Below are 8,310 nucleotides of genomic sequence, written 5' to 3'. Positions count from 1 at the left end.
TTTGATCCATCACCGTTCTTTAGCCCACTCTGCCACCCCAGTTCAGACATGGCTATATGTAAATCAGTCTGACCCTGTGCCTCATGGGAACAGTCCAGCCCGAACTGCCAAGCCATGCCTTACCTGGACCGGAAACAAGCTTCTGAGGACTGGTTTCTGGCATTACAGCCGCCTTCAGCCTGACTTGCTTGAATCCAGTGGCAAAGTGAGCATGGGACTCACGTCTGAGCATACCCTGCCACACTTATGGCGGCCAAAGCGGTACAAAAGGGGGTGGTGATGGACGGAGCATCTGAACCAATCAAACACTCACACCCAGTCAAAATATCTGGGTTTGATCCATCACCGTTCTTTAGCCCACTCTGCCACCCCAGTTCAGACATGGCTATATGCAAATCAGTCTGACCCTTTGCCTCATGGGAACAGTCCAGCCCGAACTGCCAAGCCATGCCTTACCTGGACCGGAAACAAGCTTCTGAGGACTGGTTTCTGGCATTACAGCCGCCTTCAGCCTGACTTGCTTGAATCCAGTGGCAAAGTGAGCATGGGACTCACGTCTGAGCATACCCTGCCACACTTATGGCGGCCAAAGCGGTACAAAAGGGGGTGGTGATGGACGGAGCATCTGAACCAATCAAACACTCACACCCAGTCAAAAGATCTGGGTTTGATCCATCACCGTTCTTTAGCCCACTCTGCCACCCCAGTTCAGACATGGCTATATGCAAATCAGTCTGACCCTGTGCCTCATGGGAACAGTCCAGCCCGAACTGCCAAGCCATGCCTTCCCTGGACCGGAAACAAGCTTCCGAGGACCGGTTTCTGGCATTACAGCCGTCTTCAGCCCAGCTTGCTTGAATCCAGTGGCAAAGTGAGCAAGGGACTCACGTCTGAGTACACCCTGCCACACTTATGGCGGCCAAAGCGGTACAAAAGGGGGTGGTGATGGACGGAGCATTTGAACCAATCAAACACTCACACCCAGTCAAAAGATCTGGGTTTGATCCATCACCGTTCTTTAGCACACTCTGCCACCCCAGTTCAGACATGGCTATATGCAAATCAGTCTGACCCTGTGCCTCATGGGAACAGTCCAGCCTGAACTGCCAAGCCATGCCTTCCCTGGACCGGAAACAAGCTTCCGAGGACCGGTTTCTGGCATTACAGCCGTCTTCAGCCCGGCTTGCTTGAATCCAGTGGCAAAGTGAGCAAGGGACTCACGTCTGAGCACACCCTGCCACACTTATGGCGGCCAAAGCGGTACAAAAGGTGGTGGTGATGGACGGAGCATCTGAACCAATCAAACACTCACACCCAGTCAAAAGATCTGGGTTTGATCCATCACCGTTCTTTAGCCCACTCTGCCACCCCAGTTCAGACATGGCTATATGTAAATCAGTCTGACCCTGTGCCTCATGGGAACAGTCCAGCCCGAACTGCCAAGCCATGCCTTCCCTGGACCGGAAACAAGCTTCCGAGGACCGGTTTCTGGCATTACAGCTGTCTTCAACCCGGCTTGCTTGAATCCAAAGGCAAAGTGAGCAAGGGACTCACGTCTGAGCATACCCTGCCACACTTATGGCGGCCAAAGCGGTACAAAAGGGGGTGGTGATGGATGGAGCATCTGAACCAATCAAACACTCACACCCAGTCAAAAGATCTGGGTTTGATCCATCACCGTTCTTTAGCCCACTCTGCCACCCCAGTTCAGACATGGCTATATGCAAATCAGTCTGACCCTGTGCCTCATGGGAACATTCCAGCCCGAACTGCCAAGCCATGCCTTCCCTGGACCGGAAACAAGCTTCCGAGGACTGGTTTCTGGCATTAGAGCCGTCTTCATCCCGGCATGCTTGAATCCAGTGGCAAGGTGAGCAAGGGACTCACGTCTGAGCATACCCTGCCACACTTATGGCGGCCAAAGCGGTACAAAAGGGGGTGGTGATGGACGGAGCATCTGAACCAATCAAACACTCACACCCAGTCAAAAGATCTGGGTTTGATCCATCACCGTTCTTTAGCCCACTCTGCCACCCCAGTTCAGACATGGCTATATGCAAATCAGTCTGACCCTGTGCCTCATGGGAACATTCCAGCCCGAACTGCCAAGCCATGCCTTCCCTGGACCGGAAACAAGCTTCCGAGGACTGGTTTCTGGCATTACAGCCGTCTTCAGCCCGGCATGCTTGAATCCAGTGGCAAGGTGAGCAAGGGACTCACGTCTGAGCATACCCTGCCACACTTATGGCGGCCAAAGCGGTACAAAAGGGGGTGGTGATGGACGGAGCATCTGAACCAATCAAACACTCACACCCAGTCAAAAGATCTGGGTTTGATCCATCACCGTTCTTTAGCCCACTCTGCCACCCCAGTTCAGACATGGCTATATGCAAATCAGTCTGACCCTTTGCCTCATGGGAACAGTCCAGCCCGAACTGCCAAGCCATGCCTTACCTGGACCGGAAACAAGCTTCCGAGGACCGGTTTCTGGCATTACAGCCGTCTTCAGCCCGGCTTGCTTGAATCCAGTGGCAAAGTGAGCAAGGGACTCACGTCTGAGCATACCCTGCCACACTTATGGCGGCCAACGATGTACAAAAGGGGGTGGTGATGGACGGAGCATCTGAACCAATCAAACACTCACACCCAGTCAAAAGATCTGGGTTTGAGCCATCACCGTTCTTTAGCCCACTCTGCCACCCCAGTTCAGACATGGCTATAAGCAAATCAGTCTGACCCTTTGCCTCATGGGAACAGTCCAGCCCGAACTGCCAAGCCATGCCTTACCTGGACCGGAAACAAGCTTCCGAGGACCCGTTTCTGGCATTACAGCCGTCTTCAGCCCGGCTTGCTTGAATCCAGTGGCAAAGTGAGCAAGGGACTCACGTCTGAGCATACCCTGCCACACTTATGGCGGCCAAAGCGGTACAAAAGGGGGTGGTGATGGACGGAGCATCTGAACCAATCAAACACTCACACCCAGTCAAAAGATCTGGGTTTGATCCATCACCGTTCTTTAGCCCACTCTGCCACCCCAGTTCAGACATGGAAATGTGCAAATCAGTCTGACCCTGTGCCTCATGGGAACATTCCAGCCCGAACTGCCAAGCCATGCCTTCCCTGGACCGGAAACAAGCTTCCGAGGACTGGTTTCTGGCATTACAGCCGTCTTCAGCCCGGATTGCTTGTATCCAGTGGCAAAGTGAGCAAGGGACTCACGTCTGAGAATACCCTGCCACACTTATGGCGGCCAAAGCGGTACAAAAGGGGGTGGTGATGGACGGAGCATCTGAACCAATCAAACACTCACACCCAGTCCAAAGATCTGGGTTTGATCCATCACCGTTCTTGAGCCCACTCTGCCACCCCAGTTCAGACATGGCTATATGCAAATCAGTCTGACGCTGTGCCTCATGGGAACAGTCCAGCCCGAACTGCCAAGCCATGCCTTCCCTGGACCGGAAACAAGCTTCCGAGGACCGGTTTCTGGCATTACAGCCGTCTTCAGCCCGGCTTGCTTGAATCCAGTGGCAAAGTGATCAAGGGACTCACGTCTGAGTATACCCTGCCACACTTATGGCGGCCAAAGTGGTACAAAAGGGGGTGGTGATGGACGGAGCATTTGAACCAATCAAACACTCACACCCAGTCAAAAGATCTGGGTTTGATCCATCGCCGTTCTTTAGCCCACTCTGCCACCCCAGTTCAGACATGGAAATGTGCAAATCAGTCTGACCCTGTACCTCATGGGAACATTCCAGCCCGAACTGCCAAGCCATGGCTTCCCTGGACCGGAAACAAGCTTCCGAGGACTGGTTTCTGGCATTACAGCCGTCTTCAGCCCGGATTGCTTGTATCCAGTGGCAAAGTGAGCAAGGGACTCACGTCTGAGCATACCCTGCCACACTTATGGCGGCCAAAGCGGTACAAAAGGGGGTGGTGATGGACGGAGCATCTGAACCAATCAAACACTCACACCCAGTCCAAAGATCTGGGTTTGATCCATCACCGTTCTTGAGCCCACTCTGCCACCCCAGTTCAGACATGGCTATATGCAAATCAGTCTGACGCTGTGCCTCATGGGAACAGTCCAGCCCGAACTGCCAAGCCATGCCTTCCCTGGACCGGAAACAAGCTTCCGAGGACCGGTTTCTGGCAATACAGCCGTCTTCAGCCCGGCTTGCTTGAATCCAGTGGCAAAGTGAGCAAGGAACTCACGTCTGAGTATACCCTGCCACACTTATGGCGGCCAAAGCGGTACAAAAGGGTGTGGTGATGGACAGAGCATCTGAACCAATCAAACACTCACACCCAGTCAAAAGATCTGGGTTTGATCCATCACCGTTCTTTAGCCCACTCTGCCACCCCAGTTCAGACATGGCTATATGCAAATCAGTCCGACCCTGTGCCTCATGGGAACAGTCCAGCCCGAACTGCCAAGCCATGCCTTCCTTGGACCGGAATCAAGCTTCTGAGGACCGGTTTCTGGCATTACAGCCGTCTTCAGCCCGGCTTGCTTGAATCCAGTGGCAAAGTGAGCAAGGGACTCACGTCTGAGCATACCCTGCCACACTTATGGCGGCCTAAGCGGTACAAAAGGGGGTGGTGATGGACGGAGCATCTGAACCAATCAAATACTCACACCCAGTCAAAATATCTGGGTTGGATCCATCACCGTTCTTTAGCCCACTCTGCCACCCCAGTTGATACATGGCTATATGCAAATCAGTCTGACCCTGTGCCTCATGGGAACAGTCCAGCCCGAACTGCTAAAGCCATGCCTTCCCTGGACCGGAAACAAGCTTCGGAGGACCGGTTTCTGGCATTACAGCAGTCTTCAGCCCGGCTTGCTTGAATCCAGCGGCAAAGTGAGCAAGGGACTCACGTCTGAGCATACCCTGCCACACTTATGGCGGCTAAAGCGGTACAAAAGAGGGTGGTGATGGACGGAGCATCTGAACCAATCAAACACTCACACCCAGTCAAAAGATCTGGGTTTGATCCATCACCGTTCTTTAGCCCACTCTGCCACCCCAGTTCAGGCACAGCTATATGCAAATCAGTCTGATCCTGTGCCTCATGGGACCAGTCCAGCCCGAACTGCCAAGCCATGCCTTCCCTGGACCGGAAACAAGCTTCCGAGGACCGGTTTCTGGCATTACAGCCGTCTTCAGCCCGGCTTGCTTAAATCCAGTGGCAAAGTGAGCAAGGGACTCACGTCTGAGCATGCCCTGCCACACTTATGGCGGCCAAAGCGGTACAAAAGAGGGTTGTGATGGACGGAGCATCTGAACCAATCAAACACTCACACCCAGTCAAAAGATCTGGGTTTGATCCATCACCGTTCTTTAGCCCACTCTGCCACCCCAGTTCAGACATGGCTATATGCAAATCAGTCTGACCCTGTGCCTCATGGGAACAGTCCAGCCCGAACCGCCAAGCCATGCCTTCCCTGGACCGGAAACAAGCTTCCGAGGACCGGTTTCTGGCATTACAGCTGTCTTCAGCCCGGCTTGCTTGAATCCAGTGGCAAAGTGAGCAAGGGACTCACGTCTGAGCATACCCTGCCACACTTATGGCGGCCAAAGCGGTACAAAAGGGGGTGGTGATGGACGGAGCATCTGAACCAATCAAACACTCACATCCAGTCAAAAGATCTGGGTTTGATCCATCACCGTTCTTTAGCCCACTCTGCCACCCCAGTTCAGACATGGCTATATGCAAATCAGTCTGACCCTGTGCCTCATGGGAACAGTCCAGCCCGAACTGCCAAGCCATGCCTTACCTGGACCGGAAACAAGCTTCCGAGGACCGGTTTCTGGCATTACAGCCGCCTTCAGCCTGGCTTGCTTGAATCCAGTGGCAAAGTGAGCAAGGGACTCACGTCTGAGCATACCCTGTCACACTTATGGCGGCCAAAGCGGTACAAAAGGGGGTGGTGATGGACGGAGCATCTGAACCAATCAAACACTCACACCCAGTCAAAAGATCTGGGTTTGATCCATCACCGTTCTTTAGCCCACTCTGCCACCCCAGTTCAGACATGGCTATATGCTAATCAGTCTGACCCTGTGCCTCATGGGAACATTCCAGCCCGAACTGCCAAGCCATGCCTTCCCTGGAGCGGAAACAAGCTTCCGAGGACTGGTTTCTGGCATTACAGCCGTCTTCCGGCCCGGCATGCTTGAATCCAGTGGCAAGGTGAGCAAGGGACTCACGTCTGAGCATACCCTGCCACACTTATGGGGGCCAAAGCGGTACAAAGGGGGTGGTGATGGACGGAGCATCTGAACCAATCAAACACTCTCACCCAGTCAAAAGATGTGGGTTTGATCCATCACCGTTCTTTAGACCACTCTGCCACCCCAGTTCAGACATGGCTATATGCAAATCAGTCTGACCCTGTACCTCATGGGAACAGTCCAGCCCGAACTGCCAAGCCATGTCTTCCCTGGACCGGAAACAAGCTTCCAAGGACCGGTTTCTGGCATTACAGCTGTCTTCAGCCCGGCTTGCTTGAATCCACTGGCAAAGTGAGCAAGGGACTCACGTCTGAGCATACCCCGCCACACTTATGGCGGCCAAAGCGGTACAAAAGGGGGTGGTGATGGACGGAGCATCTGAACCAATCAAACACTCACATCCAGTCAAAAGATCTGGGTTTGATCCATCACCGTTCTTTAGCCCACTCTGCCACCCCAGTTCAGACATGGCTATATGCAAATCAGTCCGACCCTGTGCCTCATGGGAACAGTCTAGCCCGAACTGCCAAGCCATGCCTTCCCTGGACCGGAAACAAGCTTCCGAGGATCAGTTTCTGGCTATACAACCGTCTTCAGCCCGGCTTTGTTGAATCCAGTGGCAAAGTGAGCAAGTGACTCACGTCTGAGCATACCCTGCCACACTTATGGAGGCAAAAGCGGGACAAAAGGGGGTGGTGATGGACGGAGCATCTGAACCAATCAAACACTCACACCCTGTCAAAATATCTGGGTTTGATCCATCACCGTTCTTTAGCCCACTCTGCCACCCCAGTTCAGACATGGCTATATGCAAATCAGTCTGACCCTTTGCCTCATGGGAACAGTCCAGCCCGAACTGCCAAGCCATGCCTTACCTGGACCGGAAACAAGCTTCTGAGGACCGGTTTCTGGCATTACAGCCGCCTTCAGCCTGGCTTGCTTGAATCCAGTGGCAAAGTGAGCATGGGACTCACGTCTGAGCATACCCTGCCACACTTATGGCGGCCAAAGCGGTACAAAAGGGGGTGGTGATGGACGGAGCATCTGAACCAATCAAACACTCACACCCAGTCAAAAGATCTGGGTTTGATCCATCACCGTTCTTTAGCCCACTCTGCCACCCCAGTTCAGACATGGCTATATGCAAATCAGTCTGACCCTGTGCCTCATGGGAACAGTCCAGCCCGAACTGCCAAGCCATGCCTTCCCTGGACCGGAAACAAGCTTCCGAGGACCGGTTTCTGGCATTACAGCCGTCTTCAGCCCAGCTTGCTTGAATCCAGTGGCAAAGTGAGCAAGGGACTCACGTCTGAGTACACCCTGCCACACTTATGGCGGCCAAAGCGGCACAAAAGGGGGTGGTGATGGACGGAGCATTTGAACCAATCAAACACTCACACCCAGTCAAAAGATCTGGGTTTGATCCATCACCGTTCTTTAGCACACTCTGCCACCCCAGTTCAGACATGGCTATATGCAAATCAGTCTGACCTGTGCCTCATGGGAACAGTCCAGCCTGAACCGCCAAGCCATGCCTTCCCTGGACCGGAAACAAGCTTCCGAGGACCGGTTTCTGGCATTACAGCCGCCTTCAGCCTGGCTTGCTTGAATCCAGTGGCAAAGTGAGCATGGGACTCACGTCTGAGCATACCCTGCCACACTTATGGCGGCCAAAGCGGTACAAAAGGGGGTGGTGATGGACGGAGCATCTGAACCAATCAAACACTCACACCCAGTCAAAAGATCTGGGTTTGATCCATCACCGTTCTTTAGCCCACTCTGCCACCCCAGTTCAGACATGGCTATATGCAAATCAGTCTGACCCTGTGCCTCATGGGAACAGTCCAGCCCGAACTGCCAAGCCATGCCTTCCCTGGACCGGAAACAAGCTTCCGAGGACCGGTTTCTGGCATTACAGCCGTCTTCAGCCCAGCTTGCTTGAATCCAGTGGCAAAGTGAGCAAGGGACTCACGTCTGAGTACACCCTGCCACACTTATGGCGGCCAAAGCGGTACAAAAGGGGGTGGTGATGGACGGAGCATTTGAACCAATCAAACACTCACACCCA

The sequence above is a fragment of the Lissotriton helveticus genome, chromosome 1_1 (genome assembly GCF_964261635.1).
Source record: "Lissotriton helveticus chromosome 1_1, aLisHel1.1, whole genome shotgun sequence".
Taxonomy (NCBI): domain Eukaryota; kingdom Metazoa; phylum Chordata; class Amphibia; order Caudata; family Salamandridae; genus Lissotriton; species Lissotriton helveticus.
Note: the sequence above shows the minus strand (reverse complement) of the source record.